Source organism: Mustela putorius, unplaced genomic scaffold (assembly GCF_011764305.1).
Source record: "Mustela putorius furo isolate JIRA1106 unplaced genomic scaffold, ASM1176430v1.1 tig00003853_pilon_pilon_pilon, whole genome shotgun sequence".
Lineage (NCBI taxonomy): Eukaryota > Metazoa > Chordata > Mammalia > Carnivora > Mustelidae > Mustela > Mustela putorius.
Window position 1 is genome coordinate 56,686,242 of NW_025422005.1, and position 20,661 is coordinate 56,706,902.

Sequence of the window (20,661 nt, forward strand, 5' to 3'; positions counted from 1 at the left end):
ATGTTTCCCTCCAGCCATGTTCAGTTGTATGGAGACAGGTAAAGTACAAATGGAAAGTTGGGTTTAACATTTTAGACAACATTAAATATACCCTGCATGAACTATAGCTATTTGGAAAAATCTATTGATAACATCAGACTTTATTTAAGGATAGAAGTCTGTATGTGTCAGGAATATTGGTTAGTCTTTTGGATGTACTTGGCTAGTCCAAGTGTAAAGGTCAAAAGAATATAATTAAATACACATAGAAAAAAGTACTCTGTGTAAAAAAATTTACAAAGTTTCCCTAATGGATAAAGCAGTGAATGAAGAGGGTGCTGTTAAAAGAACAGATCAGCAACATGGAAAGAATCCAAAGTCGGAGGAAGCACATCACTACGAAGAAATTTCTGATGGCCAAGAGCTTTATGGACAAAAGTGACTAGTTTTTAATTATAACATTTTCAGTATGTTAGGATAATAAAATCCAGTCACTCTAAACACCAAATAGAGACTGCCATGCACACAAAATCTGAGGGCATGTGGGGAAAATCGGGCATCAGAGAAGACGAAGGGAGGCCAGAGGTAGAACTCAAGAGAAGCAAGAACTTGAGGTAAAAACTATTAAAGAAAACCTAAACCCACAGGGATTTACAGAAAATTAGAAGGACATTAGACATGACATAGAATTTGTGAGTTCAGGTCAATTTTTTAAAATTAAAATTTAAACAATAGCAATATATCAACTGATATTTAAGTTAGATAGTGGTAATAGTTACTATTTTTTGAATGACTACTATGTGTCATACATACCTACAGATGTGCCTGCTGTGAATAAAATAGGAAGAAATGTATTATTAAATTTGATAATATAAAACATCTGTACTTTTCATAGTTGATGTGTATGATGCATTTGATATTATCTATCAATTACATGATAGTTATTAAATTGCTGCCATGTCTTATGTTTGATATTATCTTAAAATTAAATGTGACAATGCTGTCTTTATATAAGAGGTAAAACTAAAATTCAGAAAGATTAATTAACTTCCCTAATTTTCCATTGATGACTGAGCCAAGGATTCAAAATCTATTTCTCTAGGACCCCAAACCTCTAATACCTCATGTAAATTCTAGTTTATTTTCCCACTGTTTGACAAACAGCCCTTATTCAGCCTCACAAGCTTAATTCCATTTGCATACCCAGGAATACATGTTCATGTCACAAAAGCAAAACATTTTCCCATAGCAACAGCTCATCAAACTAAAAAAAAAAAAAAAAAAAAAAAAAAAAAATCTCGTCAGTGAGTATACAGAAAGCATCTTGGTAGTAGAGACAAAAACAAGTAATATAACTATCTGATTTATCAAAAGAAAGTAGACGGGTCACAAAGAATAAAATAATTTCTGAAGGATAGAAAGAAATCTTGTTTTCTTAGTTAAGTAGAGAAATGGAAAAAAAAAATCAGCCAGAAGTAAGGCTGAATTTGAAACACAAGAGTGAAACGATCAATTGTGAAAAACAAAGGATTCAACCAAAGCAACTATTTCATGTAGTAGAACAAGTCTTTATAAAACCATCAGTCTACTATCACGTCATTCATCAGGTAACCCAAGTATACCTTTCAAGAAGATATCTTTGTATGGATCTAAGCTATTTCAGCCAGCCTGTGAGTCTTATGTTTTCTCAAAATGCACTATGTATTTTGGGTCCTAGGCTTAAGAACTCATGGCCCACGTCTGAAGTTGTGGCTGAAGAGGCCAGGAATCGACTAAAACTGGTATTAGATGTTGGGTGGGAGATGAAGAAGGTAGGAAAAATAGTGAGTCACAAGACAGGGAGAATTCTGAACAGATATATGTATGTATATAGATGTGTGTGTGTGTGTGTGTGTGTGTGTGTGTGCAATAAATTCTAGAATTCAGTCAGGGAAGGAAGTACCAAGTAATACAATTAGAGCCACAGGAGAAGAGTGTATTGGAAATATTATGCTCAGGGGATAAGCAAAATTGTTAGTGAGATAAGGTCCTAAAATACAAAATTATAATAGTCATGAAATAAAGAGATTCATGTCAGAACAATGGCAAATGATGCATAAAGTTAACCGAGTTTTTTAAGTCATTTGCATACTGCTTTTTTTTTTGCTACTTTTTTTTTTGTTATAGTGATCAATTCCAGAAACCATTGAGTACCTCTATGACTCTATGTCTTAGATGCTCTATAGTTAAAATTTTGATCTGTTAAATTCCTATCCATATTTCAGCATTTTTTGTCTAAAACGACTCAACACTTAAATGGCTTCCTCATAAATCACTGATGAGACTATCTGGACTTCTTACACTGGAATGCAATCAGTAGACTTTCGATTTTACAGCTTTTCTACAGTCTTTCAGCTTTTACCGTCTATTCATATCCTTTATCTATTTATCTAATTCACTTACTGATTTGTAGATTTTCTTTATAGGTACTGAATACTAATCTTTTATTGTTAAATGCATTGCAAATAATCTTCTCTCAGTATATGGTTTTTCTTAACTTTGTTTATAGGCTCAATTTACTAATACTTTCATTTGCAGTTTGTCACTTTTCTTGACCTCCTCTAAGAAATCCTTTTCAGGGTCCCTGGGTGGCTGAGTTAAGTATCTGCCTTAGGATTGACCCTGAGGTCCTGGCATCAAACCCTGAGTTGGGGCTCCCTTTTCAGCAGGAAGTTTGCTTCTTCCTCTCATTCTCTTGCTCTCTCTCACATGCTCTCTCTCTCTCTCTCATAAATAAGTAAAATCTTAAAAAAGAAACTAAGAGAAAAGAAAAGAAAAAACCCTTTCACATTAGTATATAATTATGATCTCCTGCATTCTCTTTCAAAAGTTTTGCTTATCATGTATTTTTCTTTAATAGATCTGGAATGTTTGTATATAGTGTGGGATAAGATACCAATAATATTTTTCTATATACAAGCCAATTGTTCTAGTACAATTTAGTTATATTTTACCATTTAACCAATTCTCACTGATTTCTAATGCTACCTATTATATTTACAAAGTCCCATATAGGCATGAATCTACTTTGCCTTCTGTATTATGATTAACTCTTTTTCCTGACTTTCAAAACCTTATATAATCAAATCATATAGACCTCAAGTGTATACTCTAAAGACAGCAAAAGCACTAAACCCACATTATCAGAAAATCTTAGAGCTTGGAAGTAATATATGTCTTAAATAATCTGAAATATAATTTTATAGATAAGAAAAACACAAGCCCAAAGAAGCTAAATGAGTTGCCTATGGTGATTCAACCTGTTTAATGTTAAAGCCTCTTCTAGAAATATGTTTACTCCATATCTACTGCCGTGCATTATTCACAGAACAAGTGCTCAGTACATAGTAGCTTGATTTACTGTTTGAATCAAATGACAGCATCAAATTAAATCAAATGGGGGAAATGTGACTCGCTCAGTGCCTACCATGTGTTGGACACTATGCTAATAGTCCCCTAAAACCAGAGTAAGTTGCCTTTGAACTTTGGTTCATGAGTTCCAGTTTGTGTGCTCTTTTCTCTGCCTCTGTACCATGGTTGATAACTGTGAGAATACTTGTAGTATGATAAGAAGGTACTATTCAAACTTGATTCCTACATTGCTGTAGTGCAATTTTCTCCAACATGCAGAAGAGAGCATTTTGGAAAACCCCTGAATTATATGTATGTGTATATTATACAAGAATTAGGAAGATAGAAACTCTATCTTTCCTTTGAAAGTTATAGAAAAGTAGTAAAAAAAAAGATGAGAAATGATCACTCTACCTGGTAGAGTCCAGGAAGTCCTCAAGAGTGGGAGTATATAGCTGAATTCAAAGTATGGGAAGGGAAACAAGTATTTGTGCATAGATATAAAAGTTGATAGAGAACATTATAACACAAAATCTTTTTTAAAGAATGTTGAAATTTAGTGTTAATTGGTGATGTGTCAAACTTCTCTTCCCAAGATCTCACATTGTGATCAATATTGCTTAATATTTGTTAAGCAGTTATTTTCCCTAGATGCTATGAGGGCCTTGGGAATGCAGGTACAGACAATATAGGTTTGATTACTGCTTTCAGAGGTAGGGATCCACATAATTTAACTTTGAGTATACTTTCATATTGCAAATAAATACTATTAATAATTACAGTGTGGCAACAGACATAAATCAGGATTGCCCTGAGCTAACTAGAATTTGTCACCATATACAACGGAAAATATCAGTGTACAGTGTGACTACACAATAGGGTTCCAAACCCTTTTGAATGTGTCATAGAAGGTGGTGTGAATGAAGTATCTCCATAGAATCAGGACAGATTTTATCAGGATGCAACCTGAGCAGTTGCTCAAGGCCCTATACCTAGAGGGTCTCCCCATCTGGTTTAAGTCTCTACTGTTGCTTTCCTGAAATTAAGGATATTTTCTATACAAGAGGCCTCACATATTCATTTTGTACTGGGCTCAGCAAATTATGTATACAATACTATACAGAAAACACATAATCTGCTTTAGCAGAATGACAATCAAAATGCCAGAGGATTCATGAACCATATAGTATGAGACTAGCTGAAAGACCTGGAAATACTTACCCTGATAAAAAATTTCTTTAAGATGAATTAATAGCTGCCTTATAATTGAAAGTTCAGATGGATCAAAGGAGAAGTAGAATTTTGTAGTTCAGTTCTGGAAGAGGGAAGAAGAATTCTTGGGAGTATAGGAAAACTGAGAAAAGGCAGAATTTTACTATAATGGAAGGCAAGACATCATTACATGTTAACTCCCCAGTATCAGGTATTAAATCTGAGGCTTGGTGGCCATCAAATCACGATTGTTAAAAACAAATATTTCCATTCATTAATAAAAGAACGAGAGGACTACAATGGTCCAAACCAATCATAGGATTTCATATTTATGAAATACACTGAAACTTTCTTGTCAAAATGACTCATATTTCAGAATTCTAGGAAGTGAAGGGAACAAGAAACAATCTTTCAATTATCTTCTACTTGAAGCAGGGAAAATGAAAAGAAAGTAGAGAAGACTGATAGTATGCTCACCTAAATTGTCTCATTATTAAGCACACAAATCATGCTGACCTTAGTTGCAGTTATGAGTCCCAAGACATGGCTTTACAGTTAGCACTAAGTCAATCGGAGAAAGACAACTATCATGTGATCTCCCTGATATGAAGAAGTGGAGATGCAATGTGAGGGTTGAGGGGTAGGAAAAGAAAAAATGAAAGAAGGTGGGATTGGGAGGGAGACAAACCATAAAAGACTCAATCTCAAAAAACAGACTGAAGGTTGCTGGGGGGAGGGACAGAGGAGAGGGTGGTAGGGATATGGACATTGGGGAGGGTATGTGCTATGATGAGTGCTATGAAATGTGTGAACCTGGCGATTCACAGACCTGTACCCCTGAGGATAAAAATACATTATATGTTTATTTTAAAAAAGAAATTTAATTTTTAAAAAGTTAGCACATGGTGATAATAGCTCTTTATTCAACAAATGAATCTAATTTAGTTGTTTAAGCTCTGCAAAGAACTTGTGAGTTAAGCTTGATATTTCCTTTTACAGATAAGAAACTGAAGCTCAGAGCTGACTTTTTTAGTCACATAACAGATTAGTTAATTGGTTTCTTTACTCATGAAATAACTATTTATTGAGTACCTAGTATGTTCAGGTGCTGTGCTATGTGCTAAGAATGCAAATATGAGCAAGACAGAGCAGGGTTTATACTGCAACAAGTTAGCCAGGATAGAGTAAACTTTTGCTTTATTCTGTTCAAAAGGAAACACTTAGACAACTTTTCTTTTTGGCAAACAATTGTTATTTGGGATAATTCTGATTTGCATGAACCATGTTGATTTAGCCTTTATTTCAAGTCTAAATGAATCTGGCACTATTATATCAGGAAGTAGGCCCCTTATCTTTTGAGAGGTATAAAAGAGAACTATATAAACAACTGACTATAAGTACAAAGCAGAATGAAATAAGTAGTAAGTAAATTTGGAAATATTATAAAATGGGAGAGCAGAAAGAGAGGGAGAGTTAAATGTGACTAGGATATCAAGAAAGGTTTTATGGAGAAGGTGAACTGAGAAACATGACAAGGAGATAAAAGTTCAAAATTATGAGAATAAATTCTAAAAGAGGAAATACTGTGATGTATCAAGCCATATATCCACAGCACATAGCATAGTAACTAGCATATGTCCAGTTAATTAGCAATAAGTATTTCTTAAATTCATTAACATAAGCACTTATTTACTGGTGTGTGTTTAATATTGAGCAATAAGAAAAAGCAAAATTTCACTGTTATGAATATCCATGGAACATGTGGGTAGTGGGCAGGCTAATAAACATGAATGGTAAGTGATATGACAGTTTATAGACACCGTTTATGGAAAAAAGAGGGACAGATGCTTGAAAGAGAAGTAGGAATCAAATTGTGGAAAGCCTTATTATTTAGATGAAGCTTGAAGTGAACTCATAGCAAATGACAAGCCAGCAACTTTTAGGACCTAGCACCTATTAGAGTGTCTTAAAAAAAAAAAAAAGACTTTATTTATTTATTTGAGAGAGAGTGAGGGAGGGAGAGAGAGAGAAAGAAAGCAGGCAGAGGGAGAAGCAAGCTCCCTGCTGAGCAAGGAGCCTGATGTGGGACTCAATCCACCACCCCGAGATAATGACCTTAGCCAAAGGCAGATGCTTAACTGACTGAGCCACCCAGGTGCCCCATTTTTTTTTTAAGATTTTATTTATTTATTTGAGAGAGAGAGAAAGAGAGTAGTACAGTGTCTTAAACAATAGTATACTGTATAAGTTTGCTGAATGAATAAATAAAAATGTGAAATAATAAATGAGGGAAGGAGTGACATCTATCAGCTTATTCAATAAACATTTATTGAGCACAGTTCTAAGTACTGTGAAACAAGAGCAATGGTTTCTATCCTCATTCACTTCCTCAGCTAATGTGGTGTACACATACACACGTGTCAGCGAACAGTGTCAGGGCTACGTGAGATGAGTGTGAGGGGGAGAAAGAAAGTCCTTTGGAGCACATCAGGAAGATTTCCTAATCCAGCTTCTGTGGATCTTCAGATTTATTTTATTTTGGATTTTTCAGGAGAGAGTGGTTAGTGAAAGACAATTAACAGGAAAAAAGTGACACCTACATTAAGGCATGAAATCATGCAAGAGTTGGGGAGAAGTAAGAACAAAGTGTACAGAGGTCTAGAAGATAGAAAGGTTAACTAAAAATATTCAAAGGAGGCAATAGGAAGAGCTAAGGCTACAGAAGTAGAAAGGAAAGTGATGAAAGATAAAATTGGAAAAGTGAGAACCCGAATGCCAGCATAACAGTAGGGTGACTACAGCAATAGCTCACAGGAAAGGCAACTAAGGCCATGACAGTGACAATGGAAAAAGAGAATGTCTTTCTGACTTCCACATACTCCGTGTTCAATAACTACAGCAGGATTTGGAAACTGATTGCTTATGTGGGGTAAAGACGGAGAAGAGAAAATTGACTCTGAGGTTTCTAGTTTGAGGGGTTAAATTGATGTTTAATTTGAGATAGGAAATATAGTTGATGACCAAATTTTGAGGTTAAATTAGTCTATTTAGTTTTGTACATAACTTGTTTAAGAAATCTGCCTACCATTTAATTGGCATTCCCTAGAAGAGTAGAAATATATCTGGAACTCAAGCATCATGGTTAAAGAGCAACTCTTAGGAGAATCTTCTCCATTCTACCACCAGGTAGCAGTTTTTTCTTTTTCATGGAAAGTGAATGAAATTAACAAATGGTGGCTATTTTCTATTTTCCTTAAGAGATTGCCAATATGTGCTTGCCCTTTCCAAAAAGGTAGACTTCTTCTCTACATTAAGTGATTACACAACATCTGCAAATCTCCTATTTAAAGCCATTTTACTTAGAAATCATGCTTGTTTATCTTTTTATGTTTATGTCTAAATAAATAACTTGAAGGAAAATATGTCCCTTTGAATATTGAATAAAGGAAAACAAAATTATGCTTGGAAGTTTCTTAATTCCTGCAGAAAGAGGATAATTAAAGGAATCTGAATAACCCCTTCTTGATGAAAGTGTTGCCCATAGGGACTTGTCTTTAGTCTACTAGAATGATCCTTTCATACCCACTCTTTTCACTCTGCTAGCCCTGCCAGGACCTCTTAGAACATTGACACATCTCATCTTTGACAAAGATCTGAATGCAGAATTTCTTGACATTTGTTTTTATAAGGTATTGAGGGAAAATAAGAACATTTTGCCGGATTTTGTCTGTTGATGCCCTGAAATGCTGTCCTGATTGCAGCCAGAGAAATCAAAGTATAGTTTAGCCCAAAGAGGGAGCCATCCTTTATTTTTAAGTCCATTAGACTTTCATAAAGACAGATATGGCATTTGAGTCAGAGCATCCTCTAGGCAAATATAGCATTTGAGTCCATGGGAAAGAATAGAAGAAGAGAGACAGAGGCAGAGAGAGGGAAAGTGGGGGAGAGAAGGCAAGAAAGAGCAAAGGAAGGAAGAAGAGAGAAGAGAAGGGGGAGAGAGGAGCGGGAAGAGGGGAAAGGGCAAGATGAACAAACTGAATGCTGCAAAGAAACAAAAATTTTAGGAGTGAAAAAGAAAAAAGTGAAAGAAATTCAAGGGACGGTGATGAGGAATGGTGAAAAGAGTGAAGGCAGAGGTGAAACCCTGTCTCTGACCATCAGGAGCTCTTTGGTAATTCTGGGTGAACCACTTATACACACATTCCAATTTGGATGCAATGGGAAAAAAACACTAAGTCTAGAGATGATACGTATGGGAGGAGTGACAACTATGTGCTGAGACATGGGTATATGTGAAATATTCTAGACTTTTAAGAGAAAATCTGACTTACATCACAGCAGATTCCTCTTACCTCCATTTCTATACTTAGCAATTGTCGTGATAAGTTCTGATGGAATGACAATATTAGCCTCTTATAAAGAGTCTATCTCTCATTGAGCCCATCCCTCAGTATTTTGAGTAGAGAACAAAATCAAATACACAAATTCAGTGCATTTCAGTCATTCAGCTTAATTCTTTTAATACAGCTACATTGGCCAGATAGATGACACTTATGTTCAATCATTTTTCAATTCCAGTTAGTTCTTAATCCTAATTATGCTTGACCTGATTTAAAGTGAACAGAAATTCATTTCCAACTAAGTAAACAGGAACCATAGAGCTTTTGTTATCTGTTAGAACAAGCCTTGTTAAATAGCAAGCATCTGCTTTCCATTTCAATTATTGTTTGTAGGTTTTAAGGGTCTAGGTTAAGTAGAGTTGTCAGATTTCACTTTGTTGGATAATGAAGTCAGAAAATGAATTAATAACAAAATCTGTCCCATTTTACAGTTTGCTAGTTCATCCATTAGCTCATTGGATTATAATATTGCTGGGAGGAAATATGTGTGGCTCTTCATCTGTATAATGGGGATACAAATCCTATCCTCCTCATAAGGTTGTGGTGAGGATTAAATGATTTAATAGATGCAGAGAGCTTAAAATTGTGCTGGGCACACAGCAAATGTTCAATAAGTATTAGCTATTTTTTTGTTGATGCTATGATTATGGTTATTAAGTTCATTGTGCTTTGTAAAATCTGTATCATGCTGAGAGAAGAGGGACAAAAAAAAAAGAGAGATGAGAGAGGGAGGAAGAGGGAGAAAGGCAGGGAGTTGAATGAAAAGAAGAAGGGATTAATATGAGACTTAGAGTTGAGAGGATCTAAACCTTGCCTATTTGAAAAGGCTATTTGGGGTAGTGCCATGTCATTAAGTAAAGTAGATTGAAGCAGATACATTAAGCTGGTATTGATTAGCTTTGTAAATATCCATTCTTTTGCAGTCAGTAATGGGAGATTTTCTTTAGATTAGAAGTAATGTGAGAAGACAAGGTGTTCCAGGGATTAAATTGAAGGATTAGGAACCACTGACCATTTGTATGACCCTGTGCGTTTATAAGAAATATGCCAGGGCCAGAGCAACTTTCTCCCAAAGTGGACTGGAATAATGGTTTCTTATATTTATCTTGTGGTGAGACTACTAAAGTCAGAAAGGCATTTGGAGGCTTTCACATAGGCTGAATATAATAATAAAAAGTTTCTTTAGTTGTTTTTATTCATTGTTTCTTTTATTCTATGTAAAGTAAGTTCAAGTCCTCATCATGCCTCATCTGAATGCTTGTATAACTTCTCACTTTTCAATTCTTCCTTCCTTCAGTCTGTGTGCCAGGATAACACCAAACACAGATCTGATCAAACTAATCCTATTGCCCAATGAAAAATCAAGTCTATCACTGTAATATGAATTTCACAACCTGAGACTAGAAACTTCATTAAACCTTACTCATTATGTCCTCATCTTTATAGGACACTATTCGTTATACCCTTGTCTTTATAGGATTCATCCAGGCTAATTTGCCATTGCTGTTTTACCATCCTTTGCTGTGTAAACTTGGAAAAATTGCTTGACCTCACTCAGACTCATTTTCCTGATTCTGGCAGTGATTCTCAATCTGGGGTGATCATGCATCCCAAGGACATTTGTCAGTGTCTAGAGACATTTTTTATTTTTACAGCTGGTGGGGAGTAGTGCTATTGACATCTAGTGGATGAAGGCCAGGGATCCTGTTAAGCATCCTACGACACACAGGACAGCCCCCTACTATAAAGAATTATTCATTCTCAAATGTCAAATTTTCAAGGTTGAGAAGTTCTGCATTATGGAGATCATAAACCTTCTGACTCATGTGATTGTAATAGTTAAAATTAAGTGCCATGAAGTACTCGGCATTTCTAAGCACTCAACAGATGTTCGTTTTTATCACCTGTCTAATCTTATGTCCTGCTTTTCCTGATTCCTGATTTTTATTTATTTAACAAAACCTTCTTTAGTGCTTCCTATGTGTCAAACACTTGAAAAATTTTAATCTTCAAACTGGCCCCTGAACTTACCTTAAGTTCAAGCCCATTTTACAGATGAGGAAACAAAGAAAGAATGACTATTTTGGATAAAATGACAGAATTTGTAAGTTACCGATGTAACATTTGACCACTGGCAGTCTGACTCCACAATCTGTGTTCTAACTACTGTGTTGAGCTGTTTTTCTATACCCTGTTGTCCATACCAGTCATATCAGACTTCCGTTTAGTTTCATGATATTTCAAGCATTTCCAAACCACTGAACAAGAAACGATAAGCTTTTTTTAAAATTAATTAATTATTTACTTAAGTTTTTTATTTTTTATAAACATATATTAGAAACGATAAGCTTTTTAAAAAACAGGAGTACCTTGTCTTTTCTCTTCGAATCCCCTATAAGTAGCACAGTGCTTAACATGAACTAGACAGTATGTGAATAAATTAACCAAACTATCAGCTAGAGTTCTTTGGTATGGTTTTTCTTCTAGGCACCAGTATAGGATCAGAAGGACAGTCCTTGGGCCTAAAGCAGATTGAACCCACTGATCTACCAAGGGGCTTTGTCATCCTTTACCATTGCTTCCACAACCTGAGCTCCAACTATCCAAACTAATCAAAACTAACCCTAAATGATTTCATGTGTACTGATCCTCCCAGGGGCTCTCCACGTGGCTTGAGGAAAATGCTTTTATCACAATAGGTGCACTTGTATTTCCATCATTTGGCAATAAAGCAAACACTAACAGGAATATATTTTGGTTCTTCAACATCAAAGATAAACATTTATATTATCTTTTGAGTAAATAGGTAGGACAGTTACTGAAGGCTTTCCATCTGTTATTATTTTGTGACACAACCCTAACACATTAAATAAGTTGAACTTTCTTCTTATATGTATAATGTTCCAATATAAACATTGTTCTTAAGGTCCAGAATCTGGATTTAGAAACCTTAGGTTTAAGCCCTAGCTCTGTTACTTCCAAACTTTCTGACAACAGCCTTGGCAATTAATCTTTCTATGTTTCTGTCTCTTCAATCTGAGAGAAAGGACATTAATGCATAAACACACACACACACACACCCCATTCATGACTATTTCAAGGATCAAATAAGATAAAGTATATGAAAAAACCTGGAAAACTAGAAAAAATAAAAAACCTGTGAATTTAGTTAATATTAGAGAAGCCATGACCATTTTTGTGAATCCTCAGAAAGAAAAAAGTGAAAAGAATGATTCAGGGGACACCTGGGGGGCTTGGTCAGTTAAGCATCTGCCTTTGACTCAGGTTGTGATCCTAGGGTTCTGAGATAGAGCCCAGAGTCAGGCTCCCTGTTTAGTGGGGAGACTGCTTCTCCCTCTCCCACTGCCTGCTGCTCTCCCTGCTTGTGCTCTCTCTCTCTGTCAAATAGATAAATAAAATCTTTTTAAAAATTTTTAAAAAGGAGTAATTCAGAAGTGGTAACATAAAACACATCCATAGTAGCTTTAAAAATGGACCAAAATGGGGAACCTGGGTGGTTAAGCATCTGCTCATTTGGTTAAGCATCTACTTTAGGCTTAGGTCAGGCTAAGGCTCTTTGCTCAGCAGGGAGCCTGCTTCTCCCTCTGCCTGCCACTCACCCTGCTTGTTGTATTCTCTCTCTTTATCAAATAAATAAATACAACCTTTAAAAAATGGACCCCAAATCAACTAAACAGGACTAATCGTACCTGACAGGATGCTTAAAGTCTCATACTTGAGAGCACAGTTGCAGTTTTCACTCAACCTTTTCATCTTTATCAAGATTTTTGGTTTATGGAGACCCATGTTAGGAGTGACTCATCTGTATACTTGGTCCTGTATTCCTCCAAGTTGCCCTCACTTCTACCTTCATGATAAACAGTGGGCATCACATATGAAGGACATTCCACCAATGAGTCTACATCCATGCAGTCTTGTCCTCAACCACTCTTCACCTCTGAGTCTATGATGTTCCTGAATGCAGACTTAGGTTTTACAAAATGTTTTGTTGTTGTCTTTGCATGCTTATAAACTGCTCTTAACAAAGACTTTCCTTAATTGCGCTTTAGTTGGGCTCATCTGAGCCTTTTTTGATGAGGTCCTGTCCTGGCCCTTCTCCATAAGACCAAGAATCCCGCTAAGCCATTTTAGCAAGAAATCTCCCACCCAATATATCTGATCATCCATGATACATTTTCATATTCTTCATTTTCCACTCTCCCCCATTTGATATCTGACCACCCCCCCAACCCCGCCCTGGCCAGTCTTTAGCAAGAATCCTGTCCAATCTGTTTTAACCACAATCCCCCCTTATTTCTGAAATTCTTTTTTAGTAATTTTCCATTTGCTGACCCCTACCATGCCCCTTAACTATAAATTACTATTTTTCCTTGTATTTGGAGTTGAGGCCAATCTCTCTCCTTTACTGCAGAATCCCATTTTAGTAGCCACTTGAATGAAATCTTCTAAACTAAACTAAACCTTTGTTGTTAACAAGTACAGAATATTTTTTTTTATTTAACACTTTGACTTTGATCTCCTGAATCAGCTCTTTTTAAAAAATATTTTATTTATTTATTTGAAAGAGAGAGCACAAGCAGGGCGAGGGACAGATGGAGAAGGAGAGAGAGAGAAGCAGACTCCCTGCTGAGCAGGTAGTCCAATGTAAGGCTCAATCCCAGGACTGATCCCAGGACTCTGGGATCATGACCTGAACTAAAGGCAGATGTTTAACTGACTGAACCACCCACACTCCCACTGAATCAACTTTTTTTTTTTTCCTATTCTTGTTTTTATTTTATTTTATTAATTTTTTTAAATATATTTTTATCCCCAGGGGTACAGGTCTGTGAATCACCAGGTTTACACACTTCACAGCACTCACCAAAGCACATACCCTCTCCAATGTCCATAATCCCACCCCCTTCTCCCAAACCCCCTCTCCCCAGCAACCCTCAGTTTGTTTTGTGAGATTAAGAGTCACTTATGGTTTGTCTCCCTCCCAATCCCATCTTGTTTCATTGATTCTTCTCCTACCCACTTAAGCCCCCATGTTGCATCACCACTTCCTCATATCAGGGAGCTCATATGATAGTTGTCTTTCTCTGCTTGACTTATTTCACTAAGCATGATACGCTCTAGTTCCATCCATGTTGTCGCAAATGGCAAGATTTCATTTCTTTTGATGGCTGCATAGTATTCCACTGTGTATATATACCACATCTTCTTGATCCATTCATCTGTTGATGGACATCTAGGTTCTTTCCATAGTTTGGCTATTGTGGACATTGCTGCTATAAACATTCGGGTGCATGTGCCCCTTTGGATCATAGTAATTCCGTTTCACAGTCATAGTTATGCTACCTCATTCCATCCTTGAAGAAATGCCCACTTCTAGCTAGGTTCAAGTCAGCTCTTCAAACCTTTAGGCTTATGTCAGCCTCCAGACTAGGCACCAACACATTTCACTCTCCCTAGAATTGTAATTCTAAGTGTACAAGCTTCATTATTGCCAGCAATAGAAAGTTAAATGTCAAGCTTGGTCATACATGTGGTATTCTCTACATATGTATTCTCATTTAGGAAAAGTCATGTACTCACATGAGAACCTTCAGATCATACAATAAAATTCCCTCGCTGAGATATCCTTCATGACTTTTGTTTCTACCCAATAAGAATTTTAAAATGAAATAAGAACTAGTTGAAGGGGCGCCTGGGTGGCTCAGTGGGTTAAAGCCTCTGCCTTCAGCTCAGGTCATGATCCCGGGGTCCTGGGATTCAGACCCACATCAGGCTCTCTGCTCGGCGGGGAGCCTGCTTCCCTTCCTCTCTCTCTCTGCCTGCCTCTCTGCCTACTTGTGATCTCTGTCTGTCAAATAAATGAATAAAATCTTAAAAAAAATAAAAAAAGAACTAGTTGAAGCCATAGCAGTGCTTGTAGCAGGTGCTTCTGAAATACAGTGTTTCCAATCTGGATTTTATAAAGATCATTACCTTCCTTTGACATAAATTGCTAATCTACTTCACTAATAATATCTGCAAGTTGCTGCACAGATTTAAGCTGCAACTCAATCCTCAGTCTCAGCGATCTGGGTGTAGATGCTGGAAAAGTAAAGCAGTCAAGCTAATCAGATGGAGGCATTAGGACCCCCAATGGGCAGGATCGCAAATGAGATGATTTCACCTCTGAAGCTTTCTTGGCTAATTGACTTGTACCTTTTAAAGTCATCCTAATTCAAATTCAGTTCCGGAGTTCTCATTCCTTAAGTTCTCCTAATTTGTAGCAAAATGAGCCAAGAGAGGTTTCATCAAAGGTCAATTTTCAGACTCAAAGTGGGTGAGCAATATCAAAGAGATCTATATAGACACAGAGTAAGACTTTACTACTCCCAACTAATCAAAGAAAGGAGAGCAAAAGTGTGATTTTTAGGCATTTTTAAAAGAAATTAACTCTTTCAGAAGATTAAACATTTCTCCTTTTAATCATGTTAACCTGATATAACTTAAGGTAAACTATGTAGCTGGAAATGAAACCAAAGAAAATCTCAGGATTTCAAACTTGAAAAATGCACATGATTCAGTTCACTTATATAATCTTACATAGTATAGTTCAAAGAGAAATGAACTAGAATTTAGAAGACCTAAGTTCTCTTCTCAGCTCCAAACATTATTTTCAAGTTATTTGTTTCATTAATTTATTTATTAACCAATTATTTATAGTGTTCACTCTGTGCTGTGTGCTATTTCAGACATTAGAGATAAAGAGATGACAAAAAGAGCACACAACATTATGGATCTTAGTTGCATTTGAACAAGACAGGACAATAAAAACAGTAAACATACATATATATAAAATTTCACATGATGGCTAGTTACACATTTTTAAAGATAGTACTGCAAAGGGATAGAATGTGAGGTATGAAGGCATGGGAAACCAGGATTTAACTTAATACAAGGTGATTAGGAAAACTGTCTAAATATTTGAGCTGAGCCTTGAATATGAAAAAAATCCCATCAGCCTCAGTCTCCTTATCTGAAAAATGAGAATAATGATAGTACACATTCCATAAGTTTATTTAAAGTTTTAATGTCTTGAACTAAAAATACTAACCAGTTGAATGATGGCTCATTATAAATACTCAATGGTAATGTTTACTAATACTATTGTTAGTCATTGCAATGCTGATAAGTTTGAATATATTTACTATAACACAAATAATGTTCTCTAGAGAGCATGGAGGCAGGTGGTATCACTATTGAAAATAATTAAGATACTAAGTAGAATGATTACAAAATAGTAAGGAAAAAACTAAAAAATCAAAAGCTATATCATCACCTATCACAGTTCTATTACCACTCATTATCATATTAGATTGAAAATACTGCTGCTTGTTTATATAACACCTTTTATCTGAACACCTTGGCATGCTTGGATCATATCTGGATAGAACAAACTATTAATCTCTGTTGGAGTTTGATCAAAATAAGCTTTGTCAGTTATAATACTACAAGATGGAATCAGAATTACAGGTTAGCTAGAGTCTTGTATTTTATACAGAACATGATTTTCTAACCTTTTAGAGCTCTAGCTGTAGCAAGATGAAGAGTGTTCATTTGTTTGAGAGACACAGATCTCTGAGCAACAATCACTCCTTGCCACTTACTAGCTTTTAAGAACATAGATACTTAACGTCTTGAAGGCTTAGTTTTCCTATCTGTAAAAGGAAAACTGTAGTTCCTAATCACAGGTTGCTTTTGATGTCTAAGTGATATAATAAATACAAAACCAACTAGCACAATGTTGGTGATAGAAGAGTAAGTGGAAAAGATGTGGTCACTCTCTCATGAAATTTAACCTAGTTGGAAAGAAAAACCCACACATCAATATGAGTACAATTGGGCAAAATATCATGAGAAATAAAATAATGTAAAAATTATGAAATAGTAATAAAAATACTGTGAAGAATACAATGGACTATTTTCTTTGTAGCATTGCCTGTTTTTGAAATAAATTCAAAGAGGACATAACAAAAATGCCATACTTAAAAAATTGATTTGATAAAGGCAATTGATTATTGCAGTTTCATAGTATAAACTGGTAAGGGAACTATAGCAATAGGAAAATAAGAAGATTACTAAGACAGAGTGTCTTCTCCCTGCTTCGATGAATCTAAAATCTCAAGGGAGATAGAAACGAAGAAATACCCTTGGACCAAAAAACAGAGTTCCTCTATCTGAAAAGATCACCCTCTTACACAGCCTCTAGAAGAAAGAACAAAGACAAACAGATGCCAGGGAGAAAGAGAAAACCCGCCTTGCCAGCAGATCAGCCCAGTCAGATTTGTCAACCAAAGAGGATACTATTTTATCAGAACCACATCCTACCCAGTGGCCACAGGAACAAGGCAGAATGCCACAACTGAATCAAGGAGGCACAAGGGTTGGCTTTGTCTCAAAAGGAAATGAAAAAAAGAAATGCATGCTGACCCTCTGAATTGGGGGGAATTCACATTTCAAAACTTCATATCCGTTGTAAATAATTTGTGAAGTATTCCAAGTTACTTGACAAGTATAGACACAACTGAAAGAACTTTCATAATTGTCAAGTAAGTCTTACGAGAGAAGTTTTCTACTGTTAATTACCCCTCTCCGTTATTTTTCCCTTAGATATTTACCCACTTAAAGAATGAAGGTCTTTAGCCACCCAGACCAAAAGTAAAATAGTAAGTCCTTTTCCTATTAAGAAAGAGTCAAATATTTTGTTTACATTACTTCAATAAATGCCCCAGAAATTGTCTGGGCCCCAGAAATTGTCCATTTTTCTTACACATGGTAGGAGCTTAAAGGACACTATTGAAAAATTGACCCTATTTTATGAGACTAATTGTCCAAAGAATATGTTTATACACTTTCTGGTAGCTTGTTTAAAATACTGTCACTGCAATTGTGAAAACCAGAAAGAAGTGGCAGCTAGGAATGGGACTTTTTCTGTGCATTTTTTTTTAACACTACAGCTTTTACACATACACATGAATTGCATTTTCTACAAGCAAATTTACTAGTTTCTGCCACTCAAATCACTGTTCTCATTTCCTTAGAAAACTCAAACTACCTGTCTTAATGGAAGCAATAGTTTTCTTGCAACATAATATAAAACATTTTGCCGAAGAGCAACCCTAGAAATAAAAAAAAAAAAAAATTAATGGGTATGACAAATGCTTCATTAACCTTCTTTTCTTATCCTTATGATAGAATGCTATGTAAAAAGACTTTTGAATCTTTTTTTTTAATAAAGTAAGAAGTCAAGCAGATATCTGAAATAGAAATCCTGAGATTCTTTTAAATATTGATTCCATTCAAAGAGTATTCAGTGATTTCCTTTCGATTTTTTGAGGATGAATGAGATTGAAAGAAGTGGATTAAAGGAGAAAAGTCACTGAAGCTGGTAATAACAATAGCAACATTTTTATTAGGGGCCTAAAGAAAATTTCTCAGTCTCAGAAAATTGTTTCGTAAATCTTAAAGGTACATAAGAACACAAGGTATATAAATATCTTAAAGAAAACAAGGCAGATGGGATAGCATTTGCAGTATCTGTTACTTCACTTAAAATTTATAGGGCACATACCCTCCCCAATGTCCATAATCCCACCCCTTTCTCCCAGTGCTTTGGTGAATGCTGTGAAGTGTGTAAACCTGGTGATTCACAGACCTGTACCCCTGGGGATAAAAATATATGTTTATAAAAAATAAAAAGTTAAAAAAAAAAAAGAAAAAGGACATTTAGTAAAAACTAAGGAAATCTGAATAAATTTGGGAGTTTAGTTGATTAAAAAAAAAAAATCATAGGGCAGAGAAGAGGGGCTTCCCATTGTTGGCATGTTTATGTTCCCTACACTTCCTCTGGCAGAAGAATGCTATCACCCTTCATCTCTGGATATCATTCGTCCTGAAGTCAGATACATTTTGGCAATTGTGGATGACTATCTCACAACCTTAAAGATCTCTAGAGAATCTAGCAGAAGTTTCTGAAATAAATATTTAGGTTTTTAAATTATAGGCTGCAAAGGCTGTAAAATTATGGCGATAATATCAAAAGAATTACCCTCCCTTCAGATCACAGCATAGTGGGATTTGAACAAAGAATATTTCAAAGTAGAAACGTTCTCTGGTTTGCCATAATTTACATGAAGTAAGTGTAAGCGACCTATATTTTTATCTAGATCAAAAATTGTGTGTATCATATTAATTACTATAAGAAGTTAATAACTTTAAAAAAAGACAATGTCTATGAGTTTGTTTGTTTGTTTGTTTGTTTTTCATTTTCTAGTCCTTTGTTATCAGGAAGATTTTTCCTGTTAAAATACACAAGTTTCAAAAAAAGATGCATTTGGAAATATGGAATATCTTGGTGTGCAGGCAGTGAAGTATAGTGATTGAGTGTTAGACTTTGCAGACAAGTCAGCTTGATTTGTACTTTAAGTTCATGAATACGAACTCCATATTATGTCACACTCCTTTATTTTCTGTGTATTCATTTTACTCGCCACATCTATTCCCACCTCTTCTAGAATGCCTCCCTTTGCAGTAGAGGATTGAAGACTTAAAACTACATTTCCCAGATTCCCTTGCGATAGGATCTGGTGACAAATTAAGATTACACATTAGATTGCACTCAAAGAAATTTTGAAAGGTAAAGGAGAGAGATCCTGTAGACCATGTTTTTACTGCACTTAGTTATTTGTTTTGTTTTGTTGCTGGTTAAAAATATAGAAATGACAACAGCGCACACTAGTATCTAGCTTTGAAGTTTAAAGAAGGGATCATGATGGCTTCAAAACCTTCCTGGTCCTTCTTTCCACTTCCAGGTATAGCTATATGTTCTTATAATCAATAGCTCAGGAGAAATCTCCTGATCCCCCACATTTCCCTTTGGAGATTAGCCCTGTCCTGTTCTGTCTGTTGAACATTGTTCCCAGAGACCCCACCCAAAGCCCACTCCTCCCACTTCTCAGTGATTTTTATAAGCACCTAAATCCATGTATTAAATGTATTTCTACTTAGCTCTCTTAAGTGTTTAGCTCTCTCATCCATAAATTGGGACAGATTAGGTGTTTACGTAATACAAGTGTTTCAAGAATAAAGTAAAATGACTTAAGTAAACCTTTTACCCAATTCTAGACACACAGTAAGCACCCACTGTATATTAGACCTTATTAAGTATTATTTTAATGCTACTCTGCCCACTACTGTACCCTTTCTAAACCTCAGGCATTCATTTAATAATGGTAATAGGAACAACCAAGAAAGAACTTGAATAGAACACTTGAGATAAGAGAAAACATTTCTAGGATCTCCTGATCATATTAAGAAGAAGGCTGTAAAACAAGCATATTCCATAAAGAGAAATATGGGTGGAATAATTATCTGGAAAAAGAAGCTTCAGGAAAAAGAAGAAATATGTACCTGGCCACAAAAGAAAACATTAAAAAGACATAAGAACAGGGAGCAACTGCAAAAGAATGAAATAAAGGGATTTTTTTAGGTCAACACTATCACATTGAAACAATTAACTGTGGAAATTTAATAAAAATGCCCCAAGTACCAGGACTACAAACCCAAAGTAAAACTTTTGACCCTAGACTGCCAGACATCTTAGGGTAAGGTATTTTTTCTTCTA

At 35.6% G+C, this 20,661-nt stretch overlaps 1 pseudogene; it reads left to right on the forward strand.

Moving 5' to 3' along the window:
• Positions 1–289: 289 nt before the first annotated feature.
• Positions 290–20,661, forward strand: part of LOC123387271 — a 179,635-nt pseudogene continuing 159,263 nt past the window's right edge.